General features: G+C 40.8%; 1 protein-coding gene across 2 annotated transcripts in view; it reads left to right on the forward strand.

Moving 5' to 3' along the window:
• The window catches only part of LOC116317898 (sodium/calcium exchanger 1-like), a 132164-nt gene that overhangs the window by 22629 nt on the left and 88261 nt on the right, over positions 1 to 21274 (forward strand). The gene's annotated exons all lie outside the window — the stretch shown is intronic.

Raw genomic sequence — 21274 nt, forward strand, 5'->3', positions numbered from 1 at the left:
CATTTAGCAGTTATTTAAAGATTTGTTTCATTCTTTTCTATTCAGGTATAGAAACTAAGCCAGGTAGAGTTGGCCTTGCATTAATCAGCTGCTAGTCTGTTGTTTATTTGCTAAAAAAGACTTACACCTGTCTGCTAAAGCTGAGCAACCAGGGCTGAAAAATTAAGCCAGTGGCAAACCTGCAGTTCCTAGAACAGCCACTTGAGGGTGGCTCTAAAAGCGAGTCAATCTCCATAGACTCCTGTGGAAATAATGGCCAACTTTACATAAAGCTGTTGTCAGCTTAACTTTTTTTTTGTTCCACTTTTATAAAATAGCTGCTTAAATTTTGCTGATACTTAAAGTTAGTCATTATTAAGTGTGGGGATGCTTTAAGTGATAGGTGGCTGCTGGCTCAGTTTATAGCTTATTGCTAGGCTTCAGTTCAGTTATTGAGAGTTACTGAAATGACTCTTGTTACTGCGTTTTAAATGACATCTGACAAAGAGCAATAATAATAAAATAATAAGATCACAGAACAGGTTTGTGGATGATGGTGTTGCCCATAAAACTAAAATTCAGGCACCAAAATGTGAGTCCTGTTATCAAACAACATTACAGAGCACAACAGATCATGGTGGCCATCTTTTATTTACAGTCTGTGGTTAACAGCATTGGCCTATTTGGAGTCATGAGCTTAATGTTCCACTTCCACCCAGGTTGCTTTTTATGGTCATTAAAAAAGGCAGGAGTGTAACATCTGCTCGACCTGAGTAGGACGCATAGTGAAGAGGATTTTTCACACTGTGAAGTCAGGTCAGTCCTCTCTTCTAAACAGTCTGATGGTGCCCCTGTTTCTAAATCATCTCAAACCTATATTGGCATTTCTGCTTGGCAAGTTTTTGCAATAAACTACTCTCTGCTGTAATGCCAGCCTGGCTGATTTATGGCTCTAGCATCCTGCTAAAAAAAACATCCCAGTAAAACAGGAAAAGGAATAAAATGATAGTAAGCATAATATGCACTATGTAGTACTTCAAATCATCGGATTAATGAGAAACTAACCTGGGTTTTCTCTCTGTTTACGTCTCAGTTTCTGCAGTGACGACATGGAAAACATATGAAAGAGCAGAATCCAAGAAGACATGTTTAGATTTTTAATTGTTTATCTGACCAACCATCTAAAACCTACTTATATTCAATAGTAATTAAAAGGTAAGCACTCACAGAAATTCATATCTTATTAGTTGGCTATTATTAAGTTATCAGCTGAGTCTATGTGAAGTTTGCACTGTGTGTTGTGTTCATAGATCCAATTTAAGAATCAGAGCCAAGTTGCAATAAAGCGGGTTGGTAATTTTGTCATTTTTTTTCTGTGGCTTTCTTTTAGTTGGTTCATTCTCAGAAAATTGGTTGAGATTTTTTTTTCTCATTCTGCAGCAGACTGAAAGACATTAAATCAAAAGTACTCCTCCAGGTGCTAGGTAGGGGGGATATTGCTCTCAGCAGGGACTGGGGATTTCAGGAGATTCGGGCAAAATCCATAACGACTCAGGAGTGCTGTTGTTATGGTGGAATATCAATTGGTGTTTTTCAACTGCTTCAAATCACAACCTGGAATGAGCTTTTGGATGTGACCTTTAGAAATGCGCCCTCGCGTACGGACACTTTGGCTCATCATTTCTGTGCCACTGTTTTTCACATGCTCTATAGTACACAATAAACACCTGTAGGTGATGCGCGTCGCAATTCTTGGTCCTTTTCTTTTCAGCTTGTTGGTGTAGTGTATTTATTTCTCTGACAGACTGCACAGACGTGCTGTGTTTGAAAAGAAAGCGAAGGCTGTGATGTGCAGCTTTTGTCTCTGGCTCTGCTGCTGACGGAGTGACAGTGCTGGCATATTTGGTGCTCAGGGCAAGAGCACGAGTACCCAGGCTCCTCAAATGACCTGTGGCTGAGCGACGCGTGCCATGACCGCTCCTCAAGAGACCGAGAGCCTATAAATTGTTAGAAAAACAACTAGTTCGAAATATCTCTCAGTAAATTGAAATGTCTCTCAAAAAACAGTTTTAAGAGCGGCCTTTTAACGCAACACTCGGCGGTGTATTTTGAGGCTAGATCCGCACCAGACAGATGTGATTCAGCAGAAAACACACTAGTGGGGGTGATTATTAAGTGAGCGGTTGGGTGTCAGACGGCTAGGCCTCCAAGTCGTGTTAAAGTAAAGATATCACAATTAGATGACTTGCAGTCAGACCTGTCATTGGCCGACTTGCCTGCTGCTGATACTGAGGCCTCCTGAGGGCACGAGAAACTGAATATTGCTACTGCAGAAAGAAAAGTACTGTGAGAACAGTTTTACCAGCACTGCTTGCTGTTGCTAAATTGCTTTTATTGGATTTTGTCTTTACATGTGAGACTCCAGCGACTTCTCAAAGAGCAGGAATGATTGTCTAAAATTACTGTTTGGCTAAGAATCCACTAACTTAAGTTAAATAACGAAACACTTTTCTTTAGCTGTCTCTATACCCTCTACTCACAGTCGTGAAAAAAGAACATTTTCAGGTGACTCTGTGCAGACACGTGGAAAAACTAAGTATAACCTTACTGCTTCCATATGATTTAAGAGGGTAAATAGCAGCCAGGTGATGCTGATCAAATATACTTAATTAACTGATCATCAGCAGGTGTGAGAACCTCTGTAAAAGCAGATGTTTTGTCAAATTGCCAGTGTGGAGCATTCAGGTGTGTGTTAACACAAAGCTACAATCTCCCCATCAGTGGACGTCCAAGCAAATTTAGCCCAAGGTCAGTCCATGCAGTGCTCAGAGAAACTGCAGCTACACTTCAGACTCTGCAGACCTCGGTTAGGATGTTAAATATGAAACTTCATGACACTGCAATTAGAAAAGGATTTGCTTGTTTGGAAGCGTTGCCAGGAGGACGGCCCTTCTCTCTAAAAAGAACAGCACAGTTTAGGTTTGCAAAGTTTAATATGAACATACCACAAGATCTCTGGAGCAATGTCCTTTGGACAGAGGAGATCAAAGTGGAAATGTTTGACTGTAACGCACAACTACACATCTGGTGAAAACCAAACAAAGCATAGCACAAACACGTCGATTGAGTCGATCATGACCTCCACTGTACATCAAAGTAAAGCCATCTGTCCAACATCTGAAGCTTAGCCAAAATTGGGTCATGCAACAGAACAGCAATCCCAAGAACAGCAGAGCCCATCAAATATACGCTGGAATGGCTCAAAAGATTCAAGGTGTTGTAATGTCCCAGTTGAAGTCCAGACATCAAGTCATCATTGACCAGGTACGATTCAAACCTCAATGACCTGATGAAACATTATAAAGAAGAGCGGACAAAAATTCCTCTATAACAAAGACTATGCTTAATGTGGTTCAACTACTGAATCATGGGATGTACTTCGTTTGTCACATGACTGCAGAGAGTCCTGTGAAAATGTATTTTTCCACATTACTGCATTAGCAGGTGTTAAGAGAAAACTCAGGAGGCAAGAAACACAGACTCAGCGCTTTGCTAAACACTATAAGAGTACAAACACTTTAAAACAGTAAAATAAATTTCCTTTAACATATCCCTCCTGTTTTAGCAAATTTAAACTGTATATGAATCACACAGGTTTTATCAGAACATGACTACTTGCGTTTGCATTTTCAGTCTAGTCATCATTATGTGTGTTCAAATCAGTATTTATCTATGCTTTTATCATCGTTATCATCATCTTCTTCCTCTTGAGTTACGTTTACATATGCTGCAATTGAATGGTTAATCATCCTAGAAATCATTCCTCTGAGACATGGGATAATACATGTGGTGAAAATACAAAACAATAATAATAATATTCCAACAAATATCAGGCCTTTAATCAACAGGGCCGTCCAGGATCCGCTCATCAGCCAGCCCAACCAGTCTGGTTTGCTGGCGGTCCAATCTGCTACCTGTGCTTGTTGAACATTTTTAAGTAGTTGTAGGGCATCTGTCATGTTGCTAGAATGTATGTTATCAGGTATGTAGGTGCAACAGGTGGTGTTAAAAGTACACATAGTCCTCCTTTTTCAGCCAGCACTATGTCGAGTGCCACTTGGTGCTGCATGACCATTATTCGCAGGGCATCTATCTCTTCGTTCTGCTGGTTGTTGATTTGGCATGATGCGTTCAGGAACAGCCCAAACCGGTAGTTCAATGTCTCGATCCTCAGCGCATTTTTTCCTGTGCCCACCCACGGAAAGAGTGAGTGCAGCACTTTCTGTCCTGTAGTCCAAAGCTTGAATTCCTGTGGGACGTCAGAGCCCCATATTGGGTCATGTGCTGTTAGAGCTGATAAGCTGGTTGACCTTTTCCTTCTTGCGTATGACTGGTTGTCGGTGGTTATCTTGAATGTGTGATCGGATATGAAGATCGGAGCACACGTACCTGTCCAGTTCTGAGGGAGAGTGAAATAGGCACGCTGACCACATAGCCTGGCCATTCCCTGCACCCAATAGGTGCCATTGGAAGTGTCATTGTTCTTTACTGGTGCTCCAGGAGCATGTGTCACTGTTCCTACGCAGTTTGTGGTGTTTCCCATGTCTATGGTCCCTCTAGACTGGCGGTAGCACCGGGTATGATTCCATTTTCCTGGGTTTCCGAGGAAGACTGGAAAAGAGCCAGCTTTACTTCTACGTTTTACCTTGAGGTCAACCCAAAACAGTTCATCACATGTGCCCTTCCGTAATCCTATCTCCAGAGGTTCGCTGTGGTTGATCACAATTCCAGGGTACTGGTACCCGAGGCTGGCGTAACTTGCTGCACACTTTACCTGAGTCATGTTCATTGCTTTGCCATACAACGTTGCATGCTGTGTTGTTGGCGGCATATGTGAGCAGACATAGCAGTCTTTAGTAGGTGTGCTGTCATAGACATAGCGGTACCATGCATTGTTCATCCAAGGGTGGATGTGGTCCTGCGTCATTGTGTAGTGGTGTGAATTATCATGCGTCCAAGCTCTCTTCTGATGCTGTGTCAAATCCGGGCGGAGCCATAGAAGACATGCTGTGACTAGCACAGCAAGAGCAAGTGCTGCGAGGGACAGCTTCTTCATGTCGACCTGGCGCACCTGACCCCTCTGATAAGTAGACTAAAGGCAAGAAGAAAGGGGCGGATATACCCGATCAGCCCTTCCTCCACCTTTCAGATTACCAGAGAGTAGGGGCATCGGCGTCTCTAGGCCAAGCTGTCACTCACTTTTTTACAGTGGCTTTGGTGGATCCACGACGGGCGCTCTGCTATTTTACAAGCAGTGGGGGTCACAATCAGGACTTGATATGGCCCTTTCCACCTCGGCTCACTCCAAGACTTCCTGTTCAGCTCTCGGACCAGGATCCAGTCACCAGGTTGTAGCCTGCAAGAAATTGGAGACACATCGTCTGGCAGTTTATTGCTCAATACAATTTCTTTGTTCTGAAAAAGTTGGGCCATCCAGTCTGCTATCGTCATTTCTCTGGCAGACTTCAGAAATGGTTCGCTTGTTATTGGCAAAGGGAAAGGTCTCCCATGTATTATTTCAAAAGGTGACATAGGGCCACTTCCCTTTGATATTCTCATCCAAAATTTCACTAAGGATAAACATTCGTCTTGGTCTCGACGGACTTTTGTCTTGGTCTCGGTCTTGGTCTCGACGGACTTTTGTCTTGGTCTCGGTCTTGGTCTCGCTGTTTCGGTCTTCCGTTCTCAAATCGACATAGTGTTCGGGAGATTTGGAGTCAACCATCAACGGAGCGGGGGTGGCTTACTGGGCTTAAGCCCGGGTCATTTTTTCAGAAGCATGGGGTTTTTTGGAGTGTAATTTGTTAGTTAGATGCCTGGCTGACAACTGTATAAAACAAAAACAACACATGAAGCGCAGAGCGCACCGTCGTAAATTCCCCCTAATTTTGGTACGATCCGAGGTCAGGCACTAGGCGACTGAGCACAGCACGCATGTGAGCGCGGGGGGAGAAGCTGCTGCCTGCGAGTTTGCTGCAGACAGAGGACAGCTTAAGTTTGACCAGGTACCGAAGCAAATCATTCGTACTGAACTAATAATGTAAATATGACGGTGTATCACAAAAGATTGATATCAAACTGATCAGTTGGTTGCATTACTTACTCTTCGAGTGAATCAACAAATAGATAAATAAAAAGCCGAACAACAATGCTGATTTTTTAGAGAGTCTTAGCTTACATTTCATATTTTCAGTTCTTACCCTCCACGGCTAAACAAACTCTCTAAATCGGTTTCAGTTATGTACTGATGAACATAACAATGGACATAAGGAGCTTCTTTCAAAGAAAAAACTCTGGTAGATGTTATTTTATATATTATGCTTTGTATGTTGTTCAGTATATCTATGCAAAACAAGAGGAATTTCAATACACAGCAGTATATTCACAGATGGAACCAGATATTTACACTTTAGGTAGAAAACATAAAAACTATTTTTTACTGTTAAACATCAATTTAGAGTAAACTTTTGTTTTAGATAAATAAATGTTGAAATATCTTTTGAATTAGTTAAATGTCAGAATAAAAAGAGGGAGCTGTCTATTTTAATCTCTTTCATCAAATTTAGGAGTACATATACACTAAGTTTATTGTTAATTAATAAGAAAACTCCAGACGATTCCATTCTGAGCTGGAGCTTCTGATTGGTTAGTAGAGTCCATGTGAGTAAATTGGTGGCACAGCTGTGGATGCATATAAGGCAAAACACAGAGCCTGTTTCTTTGAAATGGGAAAATCAAGAGATGCCAACAAAACACCAGGAAAAGAATTGTGGAGCTCCATAAGTGTGGCTCAATTTTGAATACAATTTGGTGCCATTTGCAATTAAGAAATACAGATAGTTTCTCTCTTTACTCTTAAATTTAACAAATATGTTTTTTATATTTATCAATCTAAAAAAATAAACAGTCTGATTTGATGTTACAATTAAAAAAGTGTTTGTGTTTTTATCTGAAGAGTATGTAAATATCTGGTTTCAACTGTATATTTGATGATGTTGGTGTTTGGTCTGATTGTCAGCACAAAGAGGGAGAGAGAGGAACAGAGAGGGAACAAGAGCAGGTGAGACACACATGTTAGTCAAATGGTTGTTTGCCAAAACTCATCAGAACATGTATCTAGTACCTGTTTCTTTTTAGATACCATTTGTTACTTTTCAAATTCTATATTTATTAAGTTATGCAGGCTTGTTTGCACAACAAGGCTAAATAATTATATAAACTTTTCAGAATCTAAATAGTGTACTTTGGTAGAATTAAAAAATAAGTGTAGTGCAGGTCTATGATGATTTTCAGTGCTACTGTCATCTAGTTCTGATTCTAGTTCTGTCTTGGTTACTGTTGTAGTCCTGTTTTAATTCCGGATCAGTTCTGGGTCTGGTTGAATTGGGGTTTAGTCCCTGTGTCTTGATACAGCCCCGACTTTGTTCTGCCTTGCTGCTTAATTAAAAAACTAGTTTAAGGTGTCCTGCATATGTATATAGAAGTAAAATATATATATATATATATATATATATATATATATATATATATATATATATATATATATATATATATATATATATATATATATATATATGTGTATATATTTATGTATGAAGTCATTCTTTTTTTAACAAAACTCAAAACAGAGCCTAATAATCTTTCAGTCATTTCTACCCTCACTTAATTTCCTTTCGCTGCTCAGCTCTCACACAGTGGCTCAGTTATGCTCCAATCCTCCATATTGTGGCCAATCACATGCGAGGATATAGGATAATATCATTATGTGAAAAACAGAGAGGGTGAGAGACGCGACAGTCAAGTGGAGCGTGCGTCTGTCCTCTCAGTAAGTGAGTGAGACAGTAGACAGCGGTGAGGAGGGCTGTGCGAAAGCAAAAACACATAAATATGCCTGACACCTGTAAACGAAGCAGCGTCTGGCTGCAGTTTAAAGACTTTTTTTGTCTCGGTCTTGGTTTTGGTCTTGGTCTCGTCTCGACTCGGTCTCGGTCTTGGTCTCGTCTCAACTTGGTCTTGGTCTTGGTCTTGTCTTGGTCTCGATACCCTCTGGTCTTGGTCTTGTCTTGGTCTCGGATTAGGCGGTCTTGACTACAAGTCTATGCATAGCCGACGGCTACTTTTAGACACTTAGCCGTCTACAAAACGTCAGTGAAACCAGCTTGTGAGCTTTTAATAACATGCAGCTTCTGCTCTGAAAAACAAATAAAAATTAATAAAAAAAATAAAAGTGTGTAACTTGCTCATTAGCTTGGTAGTGTCCACATATTTAATTCAGCTTCTCAAACCTGTAGCTTTAGCTTTTGTATACAGGGTTTGGCTTATTAGTTGTTAGTATAGGTTTGCTCTTCATCTTATCAAAGTCTCATCTAGGATGACAGGTTTACAAACAGATCAAGTGTCTCTATGCACTTGATTAGATTAGGTATTTTCCTTATTTTCTTCATCTTATATATATCATTGTACTGAGTTTGCGCAAACCTTAAGCTTGAATCAGACTACTTTTAACAATTATCCATCTCACATCATAACTGACTGAGGTGCCTCTTCTTATTAATAGTATGTCATTATTAATATTATTATTGTTTCGTTTGTCCTTTTTTATAACAGCAATAGTATGTTACAATATACTACTAATATACAATAGTTTATTATTTTATATTTTATTATGTATCCATCAGGGGCTGGGGGTGAGCTGCAGTTTCACCCCTTCCCAAGCTGGAGACATTTACCTTTCCACACTTTCCTTGGCTGAACAATGACACAGCCTTAATATACCTTATGCATTTCTCTAATTTATTTAATATGTTTTGTGTGAATTATCTGCTTTCATTTATTCTATTCATTCAGCTTGGTTGTCTACTCAATTTTGTTTTTGTTTTTTGTTAATACCAATTTACAGGGTGTTATCCTTCCTATTATTAGTTTGAATACCCTAAAGATAAGCTCTAATTTAATTTAACCTTTTGTTTATTACACTTTATTCCTCTTGCATTTATATGAATTCAGTTGGGTCTGTATCCAGCCCTTTTTAGACTTTGATCTCTAATCTTTTATTTTATATAGTTTTATACACAAAGTACAACAAATACAGTTTTCAATCCCTTGGCACGCTCGACTCGGGAGAGGGTGATCACATGCCCTTCTACTTCTGCTAAACAGAAGCGATGCGACTTTTATGAGGCGGAACTCAACCTTTTTCCCTTGTCGCCAAGTCGTGAACTGAAAACTGTTACACAGAACTAGTCTGGTCCACTAAGACCACAACGTGACTTAGTTCTCCAAAGTGAACACACACACACACACACACACACACACACACACACAGTTTTGAACGTGCAGCTGCTATTTAACTTCCAGGAATATTTCACGTGTTTAATATATAGCTAAAATAAATGGGAAGACATCAAGTTGCGATTTTGTGGATAGATAACTACTTTTCATGGATACATGTGTCTCCTAAAATATATGGTCTCCATGCTGCTCGTTTTCCCAATGAGCTAACTTTCTCCATCCTATAGCTATGCATTAAATATACAAACAAAAGTGTAGTATCAATCTTCGGAAGACATTTGTCATAAGCTATAAGAATTTTTATTAAAATGTCAGCATATACCCTTCAATGATGATATAAGTGCAAGTGGAAATAGTAGATTCAGTGTAAGTAGGCACTCTATTAAATTGCCCACATAAAAAGGAAATAGAATAACCATCATTTCCATTGCATCCAATAGCACTTGAATAATACTTGACTTGTGCTTAATTCTTGTAATTATATTGCATGAGAATAATTTTGAATCATGAGGAAAAACTTATATAAAAGTTGAATATTATTTGCTATTTCTTTTCAGAGAGCTTTCACATTTCTTTGCCAGCATAAATCACCGCAGGAAGACTGTGAGCAACAATATATATATTTTATAGCAGCATTAAAGACAGTCAAACATATGATGTTGATCAGGAACAACTTTCTAAACATTCAAGGATATGATTTTTTTATTCATCTTATTTCCATATGTACCGAAGTCCTTGTCCAGAGAGCACACGGTGCAGGTCAGGCAGCCAGGTGGTGGCAAAGTCAAACTCCCCAGTTGTTGGGAACAGTGTCTGAAGACAGGTATGAGTCATCCCCTCAGCTGACTTACACACCTTTAAAACTGTTCATTGCAGTCTGTTTGTGTGTGTTTGTGAGTGCACCCGTGCATTAACTCTGCGTGTGTGTCTTTTGGCAATGCAGACAGCCAAATAGGCAGTCAGCTGCAACAGTGAGTCACTCAATCACTCGCCCTCGACTCAATACGCTGCCATTTAGACAATACTGCAACTCACTGTGAGGTGTGAGCGCGTGCATGCGTGGTCCTTGTCTGTGTTTTCGTGGGCTTTCATTTCACATTTCAGGATTTCATTAATATTTTTGCATCTTTGTGCACGCTCTGCATTAGTTACGCATCTCTGTGTCGGCAAACGGTGCATTGCATGTGTAAGCTGTGCATGTGTGATGGCGTGTGTCTGTATTTACACGTAAGCTCTGTGTTTTTCTTTGACCTTTGGAATTCCCTCGGTCCGTCGCACACCGCTGCTTCACTATAGGTCCACGCGCACCATTCATTTTGTGTGTGTGTATGTGTGTGTGTGTGTGTGTATGTGTGTGTTTGTAGGCACTCTGCAGACACTGAGAGAGCGAGTGGCAGACAGATAGAGGAGGAGAGGGAAATGGTATAAATGTTTAATTTCTGAGTCGAATTTGTGCAATTTTTTATATTGTTCATGTATAATTCATGGCTATATCATGAATTAAATTAAATGAAAGCAAAATAAAAAAAAATAAAAATACAAAGAGAATTGAAAAAAAAAGGCATGTCTGTCCATCTGATCTGCTCACAGCCTGTGGATAGAAGTCCATTTAAGCAGTCATATCATTAACAAAATAACCCTGTAACGGCTCTTTTAGCAGGACTTTGATTACACATCAGGACCTTTCCATGTGCGGTATGAATCCTAACACTGATCAATATCTGAATTCCTGCAAAGCTTTACTACAGGATTGCTAATAAACACACAGGAAGCTAATCAAAATGCACTACCAAAGAGGACAAGAGGTGAGCCAGATTCAAATAAAGGCCTTCTCACATGATTGGGGAAGAATAATTAAAAAGGTCTTTTTCATTAGCTGCTAACCACTGGCAATATGGATGAGGCTGTATTTTCTTCCTCTCTCCCCTTTTTTCCCTCTTTGATTAATTAAAAATTTCAATGGCTTTTTTGGCTCTTTCTTTTCTTCTTTTCTTCTAAATCATTTAGCATGGAAGCTATTTCCACACTGACATAATTAGTTTTGCTGAGCTTGACTTACCCGCTGCCACGTGTCCCAAAGATGCTGATTTATACAGCCTGCGCTGTTTTATTGCATCGGTAAATGTACAAAATCAATTGTGCCACGAAGAGAGAAATTAGGAAAGAGGAGATTTGGATTTATGGGAAAGAAACAAAACAGGGAAAGATACGTGTGGAAATGAAAGACGAGCCGAGAGAGGGAGGATTCAGAAGGATAGAGAGGGGGGAAAGGACATGACAGAGGAGGGAGAGGTGGGTGAGCGATGTAACTCACAAGAACAGGGGAACAAATATCGAGGCAAATACGGAAGGGAGCAATGAAGTGAGTAAAATGTGCAGCACAAAATGTGAATGGAAGAGGCATAGAAAGTGGAGAGGACAGTGCAGACAATAGATGTGAAGAGGTGGTGTTAGAGGCAAAGTAGGTGAGAAAAACGGCAGAGATTAACAGAGATGAGAGGGTGATGCAAAGTGGAGTGCAGGGCTGCTGCAGGTGGTGGAGAATGGATGGCTGACTGGTATGGAGATAGAGCGTGGGACCAGATTAAACCTAATTAGAACATTATAATGACTTTGTAAGGTGAAACGAAGAGATGAAAGCCATTATATGCTGGAGATAAAGAATGGATGCTGGCCAGCTCTTTAATGAAGAATAACACTGATTTCAAACATTTGGAAAAGCCGAAATTGATGCTGTGTTGTGGGAGTTTGAGAAACACTGAGACAAATGAAAAGGATGGACATGCATGGACGATCACTGAAATGTAGACCAGAGGTCTGTGCCCAAATTGCAGAAGATGGAGGTTATAAAGGCCATGGGTACTGAGGAAAGAAAAACACAAGAAGAGAGAGAGGAAAAACGGGCAAAATTATCAAATAATGGGGACGGTTAGAAAGAGAACGAGAGCATTACAGCTCAATCGAAGGAGAATGACCGAATCTGAAGAATTGGCAGAAATACAGCGTCACAAAGCTGCCAGCCTTTCTGTGTTTCTGCACTTGTTGGATAAACAGAAGAGAACATGAGTGGTTAGATGAGCAGTGGTAGCCACAACGGCTGAACAAAGACACTGCATCACATTAAGATCACAAGCATCCTCAGCCTCTGTGGTTTAGCTCTACTGGGTCAAAAACCTTCCATCAGACATGATTATGAATTGTGCGCATGCTGATATCAGAGTATTGGTGTACCCTTGATTTAATGAATGCAGAATATGTGTGTGGTTCGCATCTAGCTCTTGCCCTTTGGGTGCTCTGCTCTGTTCATCAGCACCATGTGAAAGTCAGAGACATACTGTCTCATCTAATGTGACACTTCAGAAAGATTTACATCAGAGGCTGAAACAGAGGTCTCTCGACTTTATCTCAGAGCCGGTGGCACACGAAGGACATGGTACAGGGATTTAAGCAGAGATTTTTTTAAAAAGAACATGTACTTAGCCACTGGTTAGTGAAGCCCTGTTAACCCTGAAGTTGAGCCATTTTGCCGTTACCATCTTTTTATTTTGATACCAGATTTTATTAGCAAGGGTTGGATCTGACTGTGAAACCAAGCCGCAACTACCGTGAAAGGTCCTTCCATTTTATTCTGCTTATCCAATTCGGGGTCACAGGGTGCTGGAGACTATCCCAGCTGCCATAGGACAAGAACCAGGGTACACTCTGCACAGGTCACCAATTTGTCGCAGGGCTAACACACAGAGACAAATAACTGGTCAAACCAATTCACTTTAAAATCACCTTGCGTGTCTTATGTCTGTGGGAGGAAGCTGGAGTACCTGGAGAGAACCCAGACGGATACAAGGAGCACATAGACTCCTCACAGAAAGGCCTCAGACTAGATTTGAATTTCTTGCTGGGAGGTGACAGTGCTAACTAGTAACGGTTATGCTTACCTGCCCTAAAACATACCTTGTTTTAGCTTCCATTCTCTATGAGGATCTTAATTTACAGAATGAACATGACTTTACATTCAACAAGCAACGCAGACCATAAACTCAACATATTTACTTCTTTTTGCAACCTGAGGAGTCACAACCTGGTGGCCATCAAGATGAATGCACATTTAAGGCGCTCATTCATTAGCTTTGCTTTCAAGCTTGGAGTCTTTAATACAGTTGATGGTTTCAAGTAGGTTTAGAGCAGCGGTCCCCAAGACCGCGAGAGTTGAGGCTCGGGTGTGAAATTTATGTTTTTCAGGGTTTTTATCATTAATTCGGTTCCCTTGGGTCATTTCACGTGTTATAGTTGTGTATCTTATTTTGAAAGAGATGTTTCCGCATTACCATAGCGACCAGAGAGCATTAAGGGGCAGAGAGGAGGATGTTACTCTCAATGTTGTTGGCGCATTTCAGGAGGACGCTGCTAATAAAGTTACACAATTACACAGTGGATTCTCATTTATTATTATATTTACAAAACACCACAGTTTGTGTCTTGGTCGTATCATTTTATTTTGTTGTATTTATCCGCGCCACCTTAAAGGCCGGTGCGTGAAAATATTGTCTGACATTAAACTGGTTCATGGCGCAAAAAAGGTTGGAGACCGCTGCTTTAGAGTATATTGAAAGTACTTTACATGAAAAGCATGGACACTAAAGTAAGTCTTTCTGAAGTACTTCTAGCCATCAGTAGCTTTTATTTACCAATCAAAGTACAACTAAATCAGATTGACATTTGGTGTGACCACTCTTCCCCTCTAGAACATCCCCAGTTCTCTTTGCTACACTTGTAGCAAATGTACAGTTTTTCAAGGTTATTGTTTGGCAGATTTTTCCCAACATCTTAGGGAACTTGCCACAGTTCTTCTATGGATTTGTGCTGAATTGTTTCTCTTCATATGATCCATGTTGCTGATATTTGTGGGTCCATACCATCTATGAGTGACTGGGGGCAGATCAGATGCCTCCCTGATGGTACAATGTAATCATCTTAAATTCCTAAAAGCTTTGAAGAGCACATTCTCTTTAGGTGAGATTGTACTAGAAATTTAGGTGAATGAAGTCACTTCAGGCTCCAATAATCCCAAGACATGCACTTGAATAGTCTTCTCAGGGCACAAATATCCACATACTGAAACGCTTCATGTGTGACACTTCAGTTTGTGCGTTTAACTCTGATGTGCACAGCCATGCAAGGAAACATAGGCGTGCCACTACCTTCGCGACACTTCTGAGGAGAATACTGGAGTTAAATGGAGGTGAATCGAAAGTAGCTTGTGTATTACATTTAGTACAACAATTTAGCTCCAGCCTGGCAATATGATTGCACAAAAGTCATTCTAGCAAAGACGACTGGGGCCTAATGGTTAATAAGGTGAGGCTGAGGCGGGGAGATTGTCTGATTGAATCCCAAGAAAAGCTGGATTGCCTGGACAGAGAAAGACACACACACAAAAACACACACACATTTTGCCCTCAAACAGCAGCCGCTACCACACTGCCCTTGGATCTAACAGTGGCTAATAATGCAGAACTGTGAGACTGCAGATAGGTGAAAATGCAATTGTTCTTACACAGTGATCTCTAGATAAATATTATTGATACTATTTCTGAAACCTGTATGTATACTGACTGTTCATCCATCCATCCATCCATCCATCCATCCATCCATCATCCATCTACTTGGGTTGCAGTGCCACCAGGCTAAGCAGGGTATTCCAGATGTCTTTCTCTCCAGTTCCTTTGGCAGTTTTCTAGTTTCTTCATGTTGGGAAGATGCTCCCAGGCCAGATCACATATATAATCCTTCCAGTGTGTTCTAATTCTAGTCCTTGGTCTTCTCCCATCTGGACATTTCTTGGAAAACCTCCAAAGAAAGGTTCCTAGCACACACCTCCTTAGGCACCTCCTTTCAATTCAAGCAAGCAGTGGCTCCATCCGGACGCACAGATTCCTTACTCCATCCCTAGGGCTGATCCAACCACCCTACACAGAAACTCATTTTGGCTGCTTGTGTCTGTGACCTCATTCTTTCTCACTCTGCAGGTTTTGGACCACAGGTCGATGGATAACACCTGCATTACTGTTGACACCAAAACCAATCCTTCTACCTGCATTTTGCTCCATTTTACCATCATTTATGAAGAAGATTTATAGAATTAACTTGCAGATTTTAGATTATTGTACCTCATTTTGTAAAGAAGGGGGAAAAAAGCAATACGTAATAAGCTTAACTTCACATATCAATATTATTGTCAATAACACGGGGTTCTCCAGCTTCCACTAAAACACATGAGACTGAAGACATATTCTCACAATCATTTCAAATTTGTTGTCTGGGGGAAATTGTCATGATGTACACAAGCAAAAAATCACAAAATAATCTGGATCCAGGTGTTGTTCTGAGTCCAGCGACTCGGTTCTTGCACTGTTCGGAGGGAATTTTCAGCCTTGGTGGAGGCATGCAGCCTCGGGCCCGTAAGTTTCTCTATTTTCTTTACTGAATGCATTGCAGTGACAGCATCATCCATCAACAGAGCGCTCAATAATAAAAATAAATGTAGAAGTGTATAAGTATGCATGAGTAATAAAAGCTAGGATGGCTTAACAGACAAGAAAAAGAGAACAACAAATGGAAAGTAAAACTTTCTAAAAGAGAAAATCAAAGGGAATGATGTTACAGTCCCATACGTTAACTGACAAATGAGTCTGGGAAGTGCAGTGCGAATACAGCAATTCTGAGAGCTCCACTGCCTCCCATATATGGATGTTTACACTCTCTCGGATGCCTGCATTTAATATTTCAATACTTTAAATTTAATGCAGGGCTTGGTTGAGAGTGCCAGACAGACACTCATAAATTTCACTCCTGGGAAAAGCCAAAGCATCCCGGGGATGATTTGTTAGGGTGCTGTGAGAGAAGGTCATCTGCATCCTAAATGATTCCAGGCTGGATATTTTCAGTTTTATGTGAACATAAATAAGTTATTAATACGACTCGCGGGTGTGGATGATGTCACGCATTATAATTACTGTAATTTTTTTCTTTCTTCTCCATCAAACCAATGTGCAGGTTTGAATTCACATACAGAATCTGCACATTTTTAGTGTCACAGTAAATTAGTTCATTTTGCATCTTTCGGTGTTAAATGTTGCGCTGGACTGTGTTTGTGTGTGTATGTGTGGTTCCCTGCAGATGAGCCAGATGGCTCTGTCAAGTGCAGATGACTAAAATCAAATGCTACGACATCAAGCTGCAGTTGCCGTGTGTGTGTGTGTGTGTGTCTGTGACCGTGTGCTGGTGGACCAATCAGGAGGCTGGGGTGACTCAGGGACTAGCAGCACCTGTTTCTTCAAGTGTCTTTTTCCCCTTTGCCTCACTGTAGCAGAGGGGCGGTTAAACCCATGGCTGCACATAGACACATACATACAGACACGCGCACACACTTAGACACATGGAGGCAGCAATAGTAATTAACAGCTAGCTGCGAGAAGCCATTATCATTACAGGAATGAGGTGGGATCAGAAGCTCCCACCTACATAATGGACAATAAGTGTGCGCATCATCAAGAGTCCAGTAGAAAACTCTCAGCTCTTTCAGGAATGGAAGCAGCAGTGATTAGTTTTTGCACGCTGGAGACAGTAATGTGCATTTTTTATGAAGGCCATTGTGGTACAAAATAGATTTCGCTGCGATTTCCCCTGTTCTTTTAATTGCTCTGGACAGATTATTAGAAATTACAGATGGCTTGGCCGGCCTCATAGAAAAGTTTCCCTAAGTAAAAGTGACAGTTTTCGGTTTGACAGGACAAATAAGAATTGATTGTTTTTGTGAGCGTACCGCACCTTTTTGGTAAAAGACACGTAACCTACGCGACCGCATGACAAATCATATTGTGCAGTTCCACAAATACCAAAAAAGGATTACTTTGCAGAACATTTACATAACAGAAATGCTCCATTGCACCGGGTGCAGCGTCCTGTCTGTCAGCTGCCAGGCATCTTCTATTAATCTCGTCAAAATAAAAGCCTCCCCATTTAGAATAATACAAAATAGGACTAAAACATTGTTATACAAATAGTTTCTCAAGGGCCTTTGCAAAAACCAGTGGAATAAAAATGGAATTCATCCTCACGGAGAACACAAGAATACCTTTCTGCCTGACTCAGTCGCTCTGATTGCTCTGATTTAAATTTGGTTCTGTGCTGTAATTATCTTTAATTTCTAAACTTTGGCTTCCTACAGAGTTATTCCTTCTACCGCTCTTTATGGAACTTTAATAACTTTCTGTACTTTATTTCTCTAACATTGCTGGTTGCTTCCATTAAATCAAATTCAGCTCAGGCTGATCGTCTGCACAATCAGAGACTGGTTTGTCTGTCCTTATACACCCTCACCAGTGCACCTCACCTCAATTTTATATTCACTTCAACTCCTGAGGTAAAATTCATGGAAAAAGCAACTCATGGCTCATTTCTGGGTGGCAATATTGTAAAAATGGCTATGACTAGCGAAACGTTGAAACGATTTTGGTCTTTTCCGGTGCTATTTAATCAAAGACTATCTGCACCGTGTTCCATGTCAGTAGCAGATCACATATAAAGGTCCAAAGAAAAATAAAAAAAAGTAAAATTGGAATATCACCGTATTTTTCAGCCATTAGCACCATCACAAGCTGCAGTGTGATAGCTGCGAGCGATATCAGCTCTTTTCATGTGATATTACTCACTGATGCTGCTATTACATTTAAAATTGCAGAGGTAAAATCATTCAGATATGTTAAGAGCTTGCAGACAATTACACACGGGTTACATCCAGTCGCGTTTGGCTCGGAGCAGAAACTCAGTCATCAGTCGCTGCTGATGAGTTGATTTGCGAGAAGAGTATTGTAAAAGTAACTCAAAGTAATCTGATTCCACTTTGCTTTCTTTAATCTCTTGCGAGGATTGATCTCCTAGTGCAATGCGGGGGTCTGAGATGGAGAGCGTTTTTAAAATTAAACATCCTGTGCTCGTCTGCTGCCCAGCGATGAATGCATTAGAGGCCAGACAAATTGGCTGAAATACCCCCACCCCACCCCTCCCCGATTCTCGCCCCTCACTTCAGTTTGAGCTAATGGAGGCTCGATGAAGGCCGTGGCCAAAGCGCCCTGCATGACTGCTCCTGAAATTGATCCCAGACTGCACACTTGTCTACTTGACACATTATACAAGATAGTCTGTCTTGCTTTTTTTTTTCTTTCTCTTGCATCTTTTATTGATTGACAGAAGAATTTTCAGACATTATCGGAGAATTGTAACAAATACAGATGAGAAACTAATGTTGCATGCTGTTTTTTTCTGAGGGTTTTTATGTGACGTCTTACCAGGGGTTTGCATATGAGTAGAGCCTCTCTGTGACTGTCACTGGAATTGTGTGTGCATAGGTTTTTAATTCCTCCTCAAGGTTGTAATGGAAATCCACACCGTCCACATTAGTCAGGCTGTATATCTCCTCGAGCCCCTTAGCGCTCATTCTTTCTGGAGCACTGGCTCATTTCCTCTGCTCACTGCTTCAGCTGATGATTTCTACGTTCTTCTTTTATCACACATCACAAATATATAAACTGCTGTATTCTAGGCTCTAATCCTCTCCTCTCCTCTCTTCACCTCCTCGTCCTCTATCGATTGCGTCGCCCGTTAATTAAGAGAATTTATTTCTAATGAGTCAAACGCTGATTACCTTGTTCCAGTCGGAGAAACAACCTCCTGCGAGGCTTTAGCCAGACCTTCAAACATGTGCTCGAAATTACCCAACAACACTCAAACCAGAGCTCCTTGTTGTTGCCTCACGGCTGATTTGAGTTGGATCACACCTATAGCCGTGGCCTCTCGAGGTTTCACATCGAACAGCTGGAAAGCAATCGCTCCTGCTGCCAGCTTCCTTCCTGCAACAAAATATCAAGAGGTGATTTGAAGGTTTCTGAGCATATGGGGCTTATGCTTCTGAAATCTCTCACAAAAAAGATTTCCTACAGAAAAGAGGATATTGTGTGCATGTATGTGTGCACCGCGAGCCTCCTGCTGTTGATCCGGTGATGCAACAGTCAGCTGGTTCAGACTTTAGCGCGGTACACAGAGGAGTGCTGTCTCATTCATGTTGTCAGTGGCTTCTCTGAACTCGGACCAAACACACATAAGACACCACAACTCCGGCTTTACTTTAGTGCACCGTTTCTGTGTATGTGAGCCAGATGCTAACATGCATGCACTTTTCCAGTGTGTCGTTTCACGTCTACATTAGTCGCAGAGACTCTAAAATAACAGTAAATATTAAATGTTTTCAGCTCAGCGCAACAAAAGGCCTATATTAGTTGATTTACCACCACATGCAGGGAGTATGGCATCTTTCACTTTAACCTTGTCCTTTATTTAAACTGGGCAGTATGGATACTCTGCCATGATGTTTTTCTCATGTTTAGGAATGGCAATAGGTCAGCACTCAGCAGCAAAAATGATTTTAGCATCTAAAGATAATAATAATCCAGATGGAATTAAAGTATTTTCACTGTCTTACATGCTGTAAAAAAGCTCTTTTCAACAAGTAAGTGAAGCTGACTCTTCCAGACTCGTGAGTTGTTCACCTTTCGCTGCCTCGATTAGTTGGACAGTTTATGCCATAGTGTGACTTTGATGTTTTAATGTGTTATTTTGTAGGGAACTGGCACACTAAACTTTTTTTTTCCTACCAGGTAAAAACTGCTGTTTTTGTTAATGGTGGCTTTGATGAGAGCAATTACTGTCTTAGCATTTCATTTTTACAAAACAAGGCAGGTTGTCAAGTGTTGCCGCAGAATTTTAATTATCTTTAAACTTCAGGTTGGTTTTAATTGTTGGACCGGTCCTTGTGTCTTTCTGCATGTTAGAGAGAGCTTTGAAAGTGAGAAGATCTAACCACTACTGTCTAATTCTAGATATCTTTTCTCATATATAGCAGTGTATTTTTTTTTTAAATCATCCAACCCTAGCTTTCCCTCAAACAGAACCGAATGTCTCATGTCATTGCTGCATTGATCATCTTCCATCTCAGATCTCCAACTAGTGCCTTAACTCTTCATCCCTTGCAAAACCTTCTAGGAGTAACCCTTGAATCCTTGAGTGGGCAAAATGACTTGGGTTAGTATCCGTACTTAGTGACGGTGGTCACTGCCTCTCCAGCTACCCCTGGAAAAACTATTGTAACGCCTATCAAACCACATCTATACTGAGATATCAAAACCCATCGTTAAAAGTACAGGGGAGGTCATTAAATTTCATCTTAATAAATGAAAGAGTTAATAGAAAGGAACTGGAGCTAAATGCTGAAGCTGTAATGTGACATGGCAGATAGGAAAGACTCCAGCCTAACCGTGACCTTGCATTGGACAAGTCGAACGCGATGGATGGATATGTCCAACGCCACTTTGGAACACAACATCGAGTTTCTTTTAGTACAGTAATCGGTGATCCTGCTGTTTTGTGCATGATGCAAGATCAGATTTGTGATTAAACTTCTTCAGAACTTCTCACGAAAATACCGAACATCTAAACCGGGCTTAGAAACATCTAGATGAGTGCCTCTTTAAGCCCCGCGCTTTTCTCTAATCAATGCTCACACAAGTAGCCGGTTAATCCTTTCACTGAGCTCCTCAAATAGTCAATAAAGACAGAGTGCAGAGAAGAAGACCCAAAGTGTGGCAACAACAAAGAACGTAGAAGTCTTTGTTGCTGCCTGTCTTTAGACGGTTGTTGACATTGTTTGTAAGATGAGCATTCGAGGGTGAAACTGAAGAGAGCGAATTTAAGTGACAGTGAGACAGCATGTTGAAATTGTACGTCTCTAGAAATAGTGCGGTGCCCTCGATCTCTCACACTGCTGTCTAGTTTCATTTGTGTGTGTGTGTCTGGGGAGGTGTGTGACCTTGAGGTAACGAGGTCCATTCAG

The sequence above is a fragment of the Oreochromis aureus genome, linkage group 3 (assembly GCF_013358895.1).
Source record: "Oreochromis aureus strain Israel breed Guangdong linkage group 3, ZZ_aureus, whole genome shotgun sequence".
Lineage (NCBI taxonomy): Eukaryota > Metazoa > Chordata > Actinopteri > Cichliformes > Cichlidae > Oreochromis > Oreochromis aureus.